A 15453-nucleotide genomic window follows, 5' to 3' on the forward strand; every position below is an offset into this window, starting at 1 on the left:
CTTTATTCCCTGCTATATTATCTGTAAAATGATGTGGGGGTGGGTGGCAAGGGAGCTACAGAAGGGTTATCCTTGTCATCAGTCACCCCTCCCCAAAATACAGGGATTCATTTATCTAACAAAAATTCATTGAGTGCCTGCTATGTGCTAGGACCCGGCTCTCAGCACTGAAAACGCAGCTGGGAAATAAATAAAGTCCCTGGGAGCTAACATCCCAATCTGCTTGGAACTAGTTTTCTCAGAATTGAGGTTCACTTCTTATATAAAAATTTGTTAAAATATAAAAAATACAACAATCTCTTGAGCATAGTACAATTGGGCTTTATTTACATGTCCCAATTTAGAGAATAAAACAAGAAAACAAGCCCCTGTCACCAGCATCACAGACCTAAGGTGTTAGTCATCATGCTCTGGACGGAAGGCACATTTTCTAACCCAAGGACTGATGAGAGCAGGATTTTTCGTGAACTTTCACGGCCTCTTAGTGGAGAGCGACTCACGGTGCCCTGTTTCCAAAGTCGACTGTAGACAGGGTGCTGCCAACATTCTAGTTCCCAGGAAGCTGTCAGTGGGAGAAAAGGAGACACAGGTAACACTCCTTCTTTTAAATTTCTCACCCCAACCCACTGAATTTAACCTGAGAACTGTAAAACTGGGAAAAAGAACAAATTGTTCCAAGCTTCTCTCATCTGCCCCCTGGTCCTACTTACCCCTTTCAACTGGAAAATGGACTGGAAACAGGAGGCCTTTATATTGATGCCTTCAATATCCCCGATCACCGGGTCTGGGTTCAAGCTCCCTCAGACGCAGACCCTGCGTGCGAAAAGGCACTGAGTTCCAGCGGTTTCTTTGGGAGTGCATCCCAGGAGAAACGGTCAAGGGAGAGAGGCAGAGAGGCAGGAAAGGGAGAAGTCAGCGAGTTCACACCCTCACTCACGCTGCGGAGTCACCTCCCCTTGTCCGACCTGACGACCTGAGCTCTGGCGGGTGAGGGAGCCAGACACGCACACCCCGTTGTGGATGGCCTCCCAGCCCCGAGGCACAGGCCTGCCCTTCCTCACAGAGAGGCCGGCTCTGCTTTTCCTCCCCGCAGGCTGGCGGGCCAGTGACTTGCTTCCACCAACAGGCGGCTGCAGAAATGAGGCCTGGCAAGTTCCAAGCCAGTAAGAGACCCAGAAACCTCGAGTTTCCCGCTCTCTGGGGAGGCCAGCTGCCATCCTGGAAAGAATAGGCTCATCTACTAAAGAATGAGGCTCGTGGAGAGAAACAGTCCACTTAGAGGAATACCCATGGGCCACACATGTGAAGGTGGCCTTCTTGGGCCACGCAGTCCTCTAGCTGCCAGCTGAAGGCACGTTAGCCAGTGATACAAGTTTCTACAACTTTAGTCTCTAGACTAAAACTGCCCTGCTGAGCCCTGCCCAAGTTTCTCACCTACAGAATCATGAGAAATAATAAAAACAAATTGTTGTTTTACAAAGTGGCCTCGCATTTCTTTAGGAAGCAGAGCTATCTGATACACACGCTAACTCCAGTCAGTCATTGGTTGAGAGATGCTCCTGGGGGTGTCAATTTCCTGGCATTTCTGGTCTGTTTCCTAGGTGGGCAAAGCAGCCTTCACCACTCAGAGAATGCCTCAGAAAAAAAACGCAGGTTCTCTGGCCTATGGATGTGGGGCTCGTGTGTGCTGAGATGGCAAAGGCCCAGGGATGTGGGTGGGGCACCGACAGCCTCTGCTACACCTGGCTACTCTCCCCTACGGGACATCACAGGCCTTCTGACAAACTGGGTCCTTTACATTTCCTCTGAATCCAGAGATCTCTATTGCTTCTGTTGTCAAAACTTAGTCCTTCCAAGTGGCCAACTGTGATCTCAATGTTTCAAGGCAAATCCTTGCTTCCCTGGAGATTAAAATCTGCCTTCTCCCTACATCTGATCCCTGGAAGCTTCTAAACTGCCGGTTTCTTTCCCGAAACATTTAGCATTTCTATGCCAGTTGGTTTAAGGAAGAATAAATCCTAACTCAGCATAAAGTAGTGTATTAGGTAATGTGGAATGTGAGTGTGTGCATGTGTGTTTCGTGTGTGTGTGTTGGCAGAGCAAAGAATTCCCAAGAAAAGAATACAGTCTCTTTTCTCAAGTAGTTCAAAGTCGAAAAAGAGACAGGAGCCAATCAGGAAACAGTTACCATCCAGCAAGATTATCACGATCAAGTCATTCTACAAATGTGCTGTCCTACTGGATAAAAGTGACGCTCCCTTTAAGATGGAATGCCTGTTATTTTCCTTGTTTTTCTATTGGTGGCAATGAGGTCACCCAGAGGACTCAGTCTCTCCCCTCGTTGCCCTGGTAATCAAAAGCACGTAATTAAAAGCTGGCTGGTGACAGCAATGAATGTGGTTCTGTGACCCAAGAACAGTTTTTTCCTAAGCAAATCTTATTAGACCACATTAAACTCACAATAGATTTAAACTCACAGTGTACACTGGACTGATCATAAGCAGAGGGTTTTAACCAGAGACAGAGGAGGTTTAAGACATGTTTTTTAAAAACGTGAGGAACCCGAGTAGGAGGTTGGGTTTTCTAGCACTTACACCCAATCCTTGCAGAGGAGCCTTGCAAAGGAGCCTAACATGTGAGGTTGGTGGTTGGGAAGAAAGAGGAGAAACGGTTAGCTCAATGGGGCTGGATTGGAAATGCCTTACTGCTGGATCACTTTCTTGTCCCAACGATTAAGCCAAGTCACAGTTAATTTAGTGTTTTCTATCACCTAAACAGCTGGTTCAGGTCACTGGACCAAAGGATGGGATATATGTGATTTTAAAAGAAAGGCTCTGAAATGCCGGGGCTTGTTCATTCACTACTGTCACTGAGGCTGTATCCCACATCATGTTTTAGAAAATTATGGAGAGAAAGAAGCTGTGTAAATTCCACATACCTTTTAAGAAGTAGACCCAAACTCTTCTGTTTTGACCAGGCTTTAGAGCATCTCCCTAAGACCCCTCCCAATGCTCCAAGAGCTAAAGCCCTAAAGCAGCCACTGGAGTTTTCCCCCTGCCTGATGTTTGGCTGGAGGGTGAAAAAGGAGAGTGGGGAGTAGAGCAGACGCTGTGGCCTGCCATGTCTCAACCCAGACAGCTGAAACTAAACCTTGACAGGACAGTGGTGCACTGCTCACAGAAGCCAGCAGATAGTGCGGTGGCTTCGTACCCTCCTGGCAGTGAACCTGCTTGACTTTGAGCAACGTTTTGAAACTCTTTCAGCCTCCATGTTCCCCACCTAAAGAAAGAGGATGATAATAGTACCGGCCTCGTAGAAGTGTTATCAAGTACTTTGCACCGTGCCTGTGACATTGCAAGCACTCATTATCACTCAATAATAGCACTCAATAATAGCTCTAGCTGTTATTATCATGACAATCAGCAGCCTGCTCAGGCAGTGTGGGGGATTCCCGACATGATGTGCTTTCAGGGAAATTTCTCCACATGCAGTGATTTTCCCAGTCAGCTCTTCTTGATGTCTGAAGTCCCTTATTAGAGAACTTCTCTGGTTTCTTCAGAATTGTCCTTTATTAAGAATGCAACTCAGCAGCTTCAGAAGTGCCTTGTAATGCTTCCCCACCCCCATGAATGTGCTGTGTTCCAAGACACACCCCATCCTGGGCTGTGTCCTGGGTTTCTCAGGACACACACAGTTCACTGTTAGGATGTGTGTGCATGCTCAGTTTCAGTGGGGCAGCTACTTCCCTGTATATACCGGTGCATAAGCGTGGTGTAATGCAAAGAAAAACGATGAATAATTATATATGTCCCAAATACTGCATGGGACATACATATACTATAGAATTATTCACTGTTTACCTGAAATTCACATTTAAGTGCGAGCCCTGTATTTTTATTTGCTAAATCTGGTGTTATGGGCTGAATTGTGTCCTCCCAAAATTCATAGGTTGAAGTTCTAACCCCTATTACCTCAGATTGTGACCTAATTTGGAGACAGGGTCTTTAAAGAGGTAATTAAGTTAAAATGAGGCCATTGGAATGGGCCCTAATTCAATATGACCGGTGTCTTTATAAGAAGAGGAAATTTGGACACAGACATGCACAGATGGAAGACCACGTGGAGTCACAAGGAGAAGATGGCCATTTACAAGCCAAGGAGAGAGGCCTCAGAAGAAACTAATGCTGCCAATACCTTGATCTTGGACTTCTAGCCTCCAGAACTGTAAGAAAATAAATTTTTGTTGTTTAAGCCAACCAGTTTGTGGTATTTGTTATGGCAGCCCTAGCAGACTAATACATCTGGCAATTGTATTTGGAGAACACCCTAAGTAAAAAAACACAAAATTATGAATACAGAATTAAGAACAAATGTGAAGATTTATTAGCATGAGAAAAGAAATCATAGCAAATTACCAGAGCCTTGAAGATTTGAGCCCTTTTTTTCAGAGACCCATTTAGGCAATTGGAACATTCTGCAGCTCCTGGGACTCGCAGGGACCCGTGTAAGGGAGAGGCTCTCCAGCCTAAGCTTTACGAGTATTGAGGTCAATTTAAATCTGCTGGGATGATTACATCTTTTCTAAAGCCTTCTCTGTGTGTTTGCGTGGTTTCACTTGGTTTTCATGGCAGTCTCTCAAATTACACAATTGGGTATTTCTGTAACTGTCTCTTCATTCTTTATTTTTTAGTCTATTTTCTATCTTCTGAGGGCTAGGTTTTTAGCTCTTTCATTTCATGTAAAAATGGATCCAAAATAATGTTTATGAGACAGTATAAATTTTCAGATTAGAACTACTTTAGAAACATCATATTATTATTTTAATTATATGGGTAACTTTGGTAACTTTTTATTTTCCACTTTTCATGAAGTCTGAAAAGAGAAACAAGGAATAATACAATTTTCTTTCACATAAGGGACTCTTATAGAAACATTTAATTTGGGCTGTAGCCTGCGGAGTTATAAAAATACATAGGTGCATGTATATTTATATACATTTAATATATTTCTAAATGCTACACAGATTATCCTAAAGCACAACTAATTATGCCAACTTGATTGACCAGTAGTAAACCAGTTAAATTAGACAAAATTGTTCTGTCATAACCATATATGAAAATTCTTTGTGGATGAAATGTATGTGTATTTAAAATATCATATATGAAGGGTCCACCGAAGACATTTCTTTTTCATTTTGAATTTAAACCACTAGTTCCATTTTGTTTTACTGAAAAATTTTGAGCATTGTTACAAATATTTCATATCAGTATAGCAGATAATTTTTTTTGACCTTGAAAAATCTTAAATCTCTTTCAAATAGGGCTAGAAATTGACTTAAAGTGCACTATGATAGAAAATAAGAAGTATAATAAAAGTATAATGATTATAAAAGAACATACAAGTAAGATGGATGATACAAGCAATGGGGGAGGAAGAAGGTTGCAAAACAGGCTTAGCAGAGTGAAACATGGGTGAAATGTCAAGAAATGAAATATATTTAGCAATTTTTGAAAAATGGTTTATGTAATGTATTAATGGATGCTCAATGGTAATTAAATAAACTGGCTCGCAATTCTGGCAATACCAGTCTTGCAAGGTCATAATACGTGTAGCCATTTGCTTGCTTTTTCCCTCCAAAATATTGGAGATATTACATTGGGTGTGAGCGTGTGTGTGTGTTTGTATGTGTGGGTGCGTGTAGTGATGGTGGTGGTATATTCAAGTGTGTTTGCCTATGTGTGAATGGTGTAGTGACATTGGTAGGGCTGGTGGTGAACACTACATACCTGCTACAACTATTCAGCATATTCATCTTGCTTTTTACTGGATAAACTATAATTATAGTTAAGAATCACTAAGTCTTGCTTTTACTGAAATATTTAACAACAGAATTATATTACTGTAGAATCTTTAGTTCTGCCCTTTTTTTGAAAAGACAATTAATTAAATGCCCAGTAGTTATTTATACTATTTTAAGGTTTTCACTTTTTCTTTTTGCTTTAAATCAGCTTATTTCTTATGCAAGTAATTATGCAGGTATCTCCCATGCATGTACATTTAATGCTTGTGATTTTTCTTTCTTGGAATTGAATATGCAACTGCTGATAAATTGTTATCCATGTAGACAACTTTACTTAGCAGAAGTAGACAACAAATACTGCCTCACCAAAGGTCCTTTTCCTTATCATCTGACACAAAGATTATTCGATAGCCCAAAGTTACTGAAAGTAGCCCCCTCTTTTAGGAATATTCTCCCTTTACTTGCTGTGCTGCAGATGTATTTATTCTTTCTCTGAGTACAGCTGTCCCAAGTTTATTTGGTTATTATTCAGTAGCCACTTGTGGTTTGAGGCCATTTTATTTCCAAAATTCTTCTTAATTACAGTTATTCGACTTTCTATATAACAGATTCCTGGATATCCTATTATTCTCTAACTTTGCACAATATATCCTAGCTCAAATTAGCTGCAGTAAATGATGCTTTTCAGGAAGGCTCATACATATATTTAGCTGAAGGCAGGGGTTGCAGAACACATTTTCCCATCTTTGGAAAGTATGAAAAACCCAATTGAAAGGTAACTATTTGCACCCACAAAAATATATTGTTTCAATAATTGGTCATAGAAAGAATGCAATGTATAACATTTGAACAGTAAAATGAACACTGCATTTGGCATTAACGGAAAGTGTGCACCGGTCCTGAAAATATGCAAGCCTGTTTTTGTTTGTTGTGGTTTTTACAGATGCAAGAAAACCTTTTTGAATGGATGAAAGCTGTTTGAAGGAGCAGGAAAGAATAGTTGAAGAATCTGACAGCTTTCATGGCCATCAAACGGGTAAAATGTTAATGGTTGACCATTCTAAGTTTAAAAGGGCTCCCATACATTTCTGGAGGGAGTATAACTAGATCAACTCCCCTGGAGATGATGTGACAATACTGAGTCAAGTTGAGGATGCTCATATCCAGGACTCAGCAATATTACTCCCAGGTATACGCCCTAGAGAGACTCTAGCCTGTGTATATAAAGAGATATGTGCCAGAAGGCTCATTAAAGCTGATTTTGTAATGTTCAAATAGCTATTTTTAAATAGTAAAAATTGGAATGGGTACTGAAATTAGATGTATAAAAACATTTTAGTATATTCATATAATGAAATATTATATAACAGTTAACATGAATAAACTACATGTATTATATAGCTCAATATCAGAAATATAATATTGAGGAAGAAAGTAAGCTACAGAAGGGTAGACCTAATGCAGTAGCATTTATATAAAGCCAAAACAATACTGAGTGTGCACACAAAGACTTGTAGTTAAAGTATAAAAATGTACAAAGGGAACTTAAGGATAGTGGTTCTCCCTGGAGAAAAAAGGAGGGAAAGGGGATCAGATAGGTAGGGTATGTTACCTGTATCTATATAAATAGATTTATCTGTAATATATCATTTCTTTTTAAAAAAAATACTTGAGCAAAGCAGTGTTCAGAGAAAAAAAAAATGAAGTGGTCTTCTCACTGCAAATGAATGAAAAAATAATAAATAAATTTTCAAAAATACATATGCAAATAGATACCAAGGATTAATTCTCATAACTTAATACAGTAGAGATGAAGATGAAGATCACTAATCCTGCTGAAAATGATTCTTTATTCACTAGATTTAACCTTGATTGATTGCATTCAGTTATGAAGGAGAAAAAAAGAAAAAAGGAATGACATCCTTGAAGTATACCATCGAGCATTGAATCTCAAACGTAAGTATATTAAGTACATTTTTTAAATTTAGTTCTCTGGGAATAACACTTCCTTATTAACATAGGAGCTGACTTTAATATAGGTTAACATAGGTTTGACTTTATCATATTTGATTTCAGATCTGATTTCAGGTAACTTTTATGTATGGATAAACTACCTGTTCCCAAAAGAGTTATCTCATCACAAATCTTAATAAACACACAAAAACAATGATCACACTCCCATAATTCTCCTCCTCTTTCCCTGTCTCGCCCTGTCACATCATCAGAATTCATCCAGGCAGGGATGCTAGAATCCCCAGTCCCACAGGCCCCAGCCTTCCCACCTGCCCCTCGGCCACAAGTCACAGTCATTCTGCCAATTTTGCCCCCTATACCCTCTGCCCCTCCTTCTACTACTTTCCACCTCAGGCACCAGCAGTGTTAACTCACCTGTCCACAGCCCGGTAACTGCACCCACTGTCCCTCAGTCTGGCGAACCTCCCCCAGCTCGTCCCCATTTGTCTGCCAGCCTAACTCCCAAGCTGAACCAGGGAGTCCTAATTACTTTCTGACCCTCTGGAGCTTCCCTCTGCCCCATCACACTGTACTGCATGGTAGTCTTTCCTCTCAACTGGACCTGCACTCCCTGAGGGCAGAAATGATGTCTGACGTACCTCTGTCCCTCATGCCTAATGCATTCCATGGCACGTGTAGCGGGTGCTCAATAAACTGAACTGAACTGAGTAACAATTGATAACCCACATTTAGTACAAATTGTTACATTAAAAAATATATTGTGCTATGCCATTAGCAAAATATTGTGCTATGCCGTTGGCAAAATCCTTACCCAAGAATGATTAAATCTCCAGCTGGGACCTAACTGCATCCTTATTTTCTGTTGTCAATTTGACTCCTCATCATCTTCGGGGATTCTCTTTTTTTCCCTTTCTTTGTCTTCTGGTCTACCCTCAACACTCTTCTGGACTGAAATAGTCATTTCCTTGCACTATCTGGGCTGATAAAATAATTGCAGAGATTTTTCATGCAATTAACTCAATGGATAGACTCTAAGTACTGTGCTGGGTTTTCTATAGCACCACATACTGCTATTTCTAATTTGCAGCTATACAAATCCATGCCATGTTGGAATATAAGGAGGTTCATTAGCTTACAATGTTTACTCTGCAAAATGTTTGTTATAATTGGAAAACAACCTCCCCTACTTCACAAAGATCATTAACTCCCTTTATGTTGCTTCAGGACTATATCATCAGATATACATGCCCACTTTTAGCACAGGAACCTGGAATTTCGGTTCTTTAATCCTTTCCAGACATTTAAGAGTAGGCTACAATAGGATAGACATAATTGTGAACAGTAAATTACACAGAGATGTAACTTGTATATCCCACTTTGGAAGATCTTCTCACCTGGTAGAACTTATTTAGTTCCATTTCTGAGTTTATTCACAAGAAATATCTTTGGAAACAGAAAGATATGTATGGAGTCAGGTGGCACAATGCCACTAGTGTACCTACTGTTTGGAAATCAGGGATGGAGGAGGATACAGGAAAAGCAGATTACATCAGCACCCTGGGATGGTGCGTCCTAACCCACAGAAACACACACGCTCTACAGTGTGCACACCAGTCCACTGGCCAGGCCTCCCATATTGTGCATGGGCCCTGGAAGTGAGCACACCATGAGGCCAGGAGGAGATGCTCTTGGGGGGTAATTAAAAACTGAGTCACATTCTGACAAGAGATGAAGAAGAGGAATAGGGACTAGCAATAAAATTGAAAAAGTGCAGAAGAGGACTCTGTTGAGTGTGTGGGCAGAAGCAGCACTAGGAAGTGTAGGAATGAAGAGGCGCGTAAGGTTTCCAAGGGGACCTGACACAGCTATGGGGAGGAGATGCTCAGGACTTCCATGGCCATGGTGAAGTTGTTGCCAAAAGAGAGGAAAGACTGCTAGGGACAGTGCTGACCCCCAAGGACAGAGACATCCTGTAGCCATGCCAGGGTAGAGAAATAATTGCCTGGCTGAGGTGACTCTTTCTAGCCAAGGGAAGCTCCAAGGCCAGTATTGTTATTTAAGAATGTATGAGATTATTGAGATTATATATTATAGTGGAAATTATAGTTGTGACATTTAGTACTTATGTTAAAATAATTATCAAGTCTACTTATTATAATTCTTGAAAGGGTTTTTATATCTAGAAGTAAATTTTTAAAAATCAAAGGAATACTTTTTCAACTTAAAATTTAGAATCAAAATGGACAAATGTGGTCATTGACTGTGAAGATACGAAGAATGACTAAAATTTCAAAATCTAAAGAAAATATTTTAGTTCTTATTTGATATGTTAGAATATACACATTCTGATTAATTTCTCTCTACATGAAAGTGAATTAGTTTTTAAATGTCCACAGAGGTATAAGAAAAAGGTCAGCCACACCATGGGAGAATAGTCAATCTCATCTAAATGCTCCAATATTTGTACACACCCATTCACAATCAGGATGTGTTTGTCATCAATACTGTTCAAGGGACAGCCATACACAGTGCAAAGGCCAGGCCCTATAGACCTCAAAAGAGGAGAGTTCTCATGTGCCCTTAATGTCAGGATTTCTGTTAAACCAGAGAATGGAACGTAAGACTCACCTGACCCAGAGAAACTCTTTTTCAAATCTGAAAGGTGGTTATACATGAATATGAGGGAAGAGGCAAGTTATCCATAAACAAAGGCAGAATATGTAGGTTTGCCATTGCCATATTACTAAGACCAAAGTTACTTTAATAAGATAAGCTGTATTTTCTCTAGAAACATTATGCTTATATCATAAACGTGTGTTACAATACTGTGCGCCACTGCTTCATCACCCCTCAACGCACACACTCACACACACCCATGCATACATACACACACGTGCACACATACACACGCATGCACACTCACACACCACGTATTTTCACACGGTGTTTATATAGTACTTCCCCTTATCTGCAGACGATACGTTCCAAGACCCCCAGTGGGTGCCTGAAACTGTGGAGAGTACCAACCCTTATGTACTGCACTATGTTTTTTCCTAACTAATGGGCTAACAGGTGGGTAGCATACACAGAGTGGATATACTGGACAAAAGGATGATTCATGTCGTGGGCGGGATGGAGCAGGATGGTGCAAGATTTCATCAAGCTACTCAGAATGGCCTGCAATTTAAAACTTTTGTTTATTTCTGGAATTTTCCATTTAATATTTTCAGACCACAGTTGACCACAGGTAACTGAAACACTGGAAAGTGAAACCATGGATAAGAGGGGACTACTGTCTTACCCACAAGGTCAATGACAGACTTCTTTTACTCTTTTATACTTAATCTTCAATGCATACTCCATAAGGGATGCTCATCCATATCTGACATTTATTGACAAGCTAAATCCAGCTGCTGTTCTATGACACACCATCTCCAATGATTGATCAAAACTACCTATTTCCCAAAGTAACCACATCCCCAGGTAGTCAGGTGTTACACATTCTAGTACCATTGTACCAATTCCTAGACTCCTCTTTTTATTGCCAGAAGGTGCAGGCTTTTTGAAATAAAATATTGCCTTGAAAGAATAAACAGGAGACTAAATTTAATTTATGAAGATAATTTAACACACAAACATTTGCAAAAGAAGACTATGCACATGCAGCTTCAACATGTTTCTTTTTGAACATTATAAAAACAGTATTAATAACTACTATTGGTAAGTTTTGTTCACAAAGAAAAATATTCCAATATATCTCTACATAAAATCCTGTCCATGTAGAACCAAGAAACAAGAGGGAAAGGGATGGATGAATTATCCAGTGGTTATCAAAGTGTGTGCCTTTGATAAGGCCCACCTTTCAGGGGGCCCACAAGGTCAAAACTGTTTTGATAATAATACCAAGATTTTATTCACTGTTGTAAATTTCATTGTCCCTTGTGAGTGCGGTGATATTTCTCAAAGGCTGCGTGACGTGTGACATCACAACCAATTCATTTGACTGAATGCAGAAGCAGATAGGAGAATCCAGCTCTCTCAAGCCAGACATTAAAGAGATTTGTAAAAATGTAAAACAATGCTATCTTCTCCCTCATTAATTTTATTTTGGAAAATACAGTTATTTTTCATAAAAATATGTTGCTTATGTTGATGTAATGGTTTATTATTGACATTCTAAATGAATTAACAAATAAATATTGAAAATATTTCTCAGTTTTCATTTCTAATACCTTAAATATTGATAGATACAACCTACACTTTAAAAAGCTCTTTGGGGTCATCAATCATTTTTAAAAGTGTAGGCTTCCTAAGACCAAAAAATTTGAGGAGGACTGAACTATACAAATGGGTGGGTGTACTACAGTCAACTTGGAAACATTCTCCCCTAGAAAACATTTTCCAAAACAATGTTTCAAAAAGATGTGTTCCATGACTCAGAGGGGAGTTTTCCATACAGAAACCTCTTGATTGGCTATCAGTTGGCTGCACCTGGGCTGGTTTCCACCCCACGTTATCTTTAACATCCTCTATAGCTCTCTTTAAACAAACAAAGCAGGGGGGGTGGGGGCCTTCAGGCCCCACAACATATTATTCTTGAAAAAGGCTTGCCCTGCGTCCTGAGCCTTCTCAAAGCTTTAGCAATTTAAGCAAATGCCCCCAAAGGGATCCCACCTTCTCCGCCTGCCTACCTAAAACTTATCCTATTTGAGCTCTCCGAGGAGTAAAAGCAGCCTTTCAAAATACGTATCTGGTTTCTGATTGCATATGAATTACCTGGGGCACTTTTTAAATATAAAGGTTCCCAGGCCCCATCCCAGACCTAAGGAACCCACCCATAGCAGAGGGCTTAGAGGAGCATGTCGTCCGTTCTCTTTGTCCGTTCTCTTTGACAACCGCGGCCAACCCCACTCCCCCATCCCCCACCCCCCACCCCCCCACCCCACCCCCACCCCGTGATCCTTGGTACGCACTGTCTCCAGGAGGCCACTGTTAAGGTGCAGGTCACCCAGAAAGAAAGGAGGACCTGGAGTGCATTACCTTGACACAGGAGCACAAAGCAGGCAACATGTGCCTTGAGATATAGGGAAGCCCATGGCTGGGGCAGCACCCAACACCTGCCAGTGAAGTCAGGCCCTGGTGGGGCTCCCAAGCACACAGGAGCCCAGACAGGGAGAGAAAAGCCAGGTGCCCAGATGCGGTAGAGCCTTGGGGGAGTATTTAGACTCAGAATGGTGACTGAGGGAGAAGAGAAAGAAAGGGGGATGATGTGGGAGAAATATCATGGCAAGAAGAGGGAGGGTCCAGAAGTGAGAGCCCAAGAGTGCTAACTATCAACATTTTCCACCCACAGTTTTGCTTAGAGCCAGCCCTAAGCCTTGGTGTGGTCAAGACCCAACGCACACTCGATAAATACCCAAAAGTCCAGCCTGATGAAGACTCCCAGAAAACATAAACAGAAAGAATTTTAAAAGTCAGAACAAGTGATCACATAAATAAGACCTAGAAATATCATGTAAATAAGCACTCAAGTGGGCATGGAAAAAATCAGACAGAAGATCTGAAGTCAACAACCGTTTCGCCTACAGAGTGTATTTGGAGGAGGAAACTCTGTGTCTGCATGTTCTCCCAGCCTGGGGGTACAGGAAGCAGGAGGCAGAGGAAGAAGGTACTAGGCCTGGTTATTTACCTTTACCCATCACTGGGCACATTATGAAAAGCCCACCCAGAAATAACCCAAGAGTGTTTATAGCCTTTATTAATCTTTTCTTGGCTGTTAGTGCCCTGAATTAGAGTCAGTGAAGCTTTAATGCAAAACAGTTTAAGGTATAGCCAGAGGCTAAATCCTAATTCTCTCCCCATCTTTTCAATTAATCTCAATTGCAAGTTGCTTTCAAAGAAGGGTTTGACCTGCTATCTCTTTCCTTGGCTGCATTAGGTATCTGAATGCCCTGTGAACACTTAGGATGTTCACATATTGATGGTTTTTAAGCTAAACTATTGCATTTCAGCAAAGGTCTAGTGAAATTTGGGACAGATGGAGAACGGGAAAATCTGATTTAAGTGGGATGATTTTCGGTTGCCTGAATACTTTCAACGTTCACTTATGTTTATTGCACAAAGAAGATTGGACTGCACTAGCAAGTCTTAACCCAGGTTTTGCAATACATTTACAAGTTGAAATCTGTGTGGCAAAGAGCACTTTTTGTCCCACAGACAGCTTTGATAACAAGCCAAGGTAGGAGGAACTCAGTTTAGCCCAATCTGTGTGCCTTTGCAAAACTCTTTCATTTCTTTGCCTTAACCTTCCCCATTCTCAAGATAAGATAGGAAAAGACAAAAATATTTACCTTGTATGAGCCTCTCAGAAGATGGATTGCAGGATTGTAGAATGCCTAATGACACGTACAATTCCTTTCTCATTGGCTTGCTGCTAAGAAGGAACTCCACTGCTCATACTTGGAAGATATAAGATGCTTCCAACTACATCAGATCTATTTAATAGATGGCCTTTCCTGTGCTTTCAGCAGTAGACACTCTGAAAGCATTCTGAGACATCCTCCATAAACAGCTTTTTTCTCTCCAACTCAATTCTTAGCATGCTTCACATATTTGTAAGACATCACTAGTTTCGTAAAAGTATGCAACGCAAGTGAGCCAGTTGGTCAAAACCATCAAGACCTCATTTAGGCTGAATTACTTTTTATCTCTTTTTATCCTTTTTCTCCCCGTGTCAAAGGATCTTTCACATGGTAGGTCCTCATGAAATAGCTAATGAAGGAATGTGTGCCAATGCCCTATATAGTAACCTAGTTGAATGTGACCTGAGAATGAAGTCTTTTGGGTTATTCAGAGCTTTCCCCAGATTTCACATCACATGCTCAAGGCAGGTGAGGTCCTTCATATAGTAGGGACCCCAACCTACATTTAATGTGGGAGAATAGAGTGGGACCCTGGAGCACTGCGAATGGGGTCTGCACTCCACAATTGCTCAGCCCCTAGACACTGTGGGACAGACAGGACATAAGAACAGCAGATTTAGTTAATCTTTTCCTAAATTTTTAACATCTAACACTGTTTCCTCTGAAATTTATTTTTCATTATTTGTTTATACTTATATTTTATTGTTTTTCTAACCAGCCGTTAACTTATACATTCACTCAACAAACATCTATTGAGTACCCACTTTGTTATGAGATGGGAAATCTGTTAGTTTCTTAACAACTAAAGGATATATTTGATTCATGCAGGATACTGGGCCTTATGTTTGTGTCTATGTATATGCTATCTGCGTACTTACTTGTCTATTTGTGAATTCATAATTTGCTTGAGGACAGAGGCTATGTTTTACTTATCTTTGTATCCCCAGATCTATAGATAGTAAGTGCTCGATAAATGATGAAATAATGTTAAACCATCAACTTCCATAGTGGAATTGAGGCAAATTATAATTAAAATGTATGTCTCATCAATATAAAATTCAAAGTATCAGGAAAAACTTGCAGAAGAAATGGAGAACGGCATTAAGACAGTTAATGCAAATTAAGCTGTAAATTAGACTCTGAGCTTACTGACAGCCAAGGTAAAAGAAAAATTTGTCAAAGTACATCAGAAATAGAAACTGTAGATTCAGAGATGTTGGGTCCTAGCTTTTAAGACATTTTAGCTACTAATAAATA

The 15453-nt window shown here is 40.4% G+C and overlaps 1 long non-coding RNA gene across 1 annotated transcript; it reads right to left on the reverse strand.

The window, feature by feature from the left end:
- Positions 1-300: 300 nt before the first annotated feature.
- Positions 301-957, reverse strand: LOC147915370 (uncharacterized). The gene is made up of 2 exons (XR_015553887.1): positions 711-957; positions 301-562 (listed from the first exon to the last, which is right to left on the reverse strand). It is a non-coding gene; the product is annotated as an uncharacterized LOC147915370 (long non-coding RNA).
- Positions 958-15453: the final 14496 nt, after the last annotated feature.

The sequence above is a fragment of the Ceratotherium simum genome, chromosome 13 (assembly GCF_057802395.1).
Source record: "Ceratotherium simum simum isolate JZ-2026a chromosome 13, ASM5780239v1, whole genome shotgun sequence".
In the NCBI taxonomy this organism is placed as follows: Eukaryota; Metazoa; Chordata; class Mammalia; order Perissodactyla; family Rhinocerotidae; genus Ceratotherium; species Ceratotherium simum.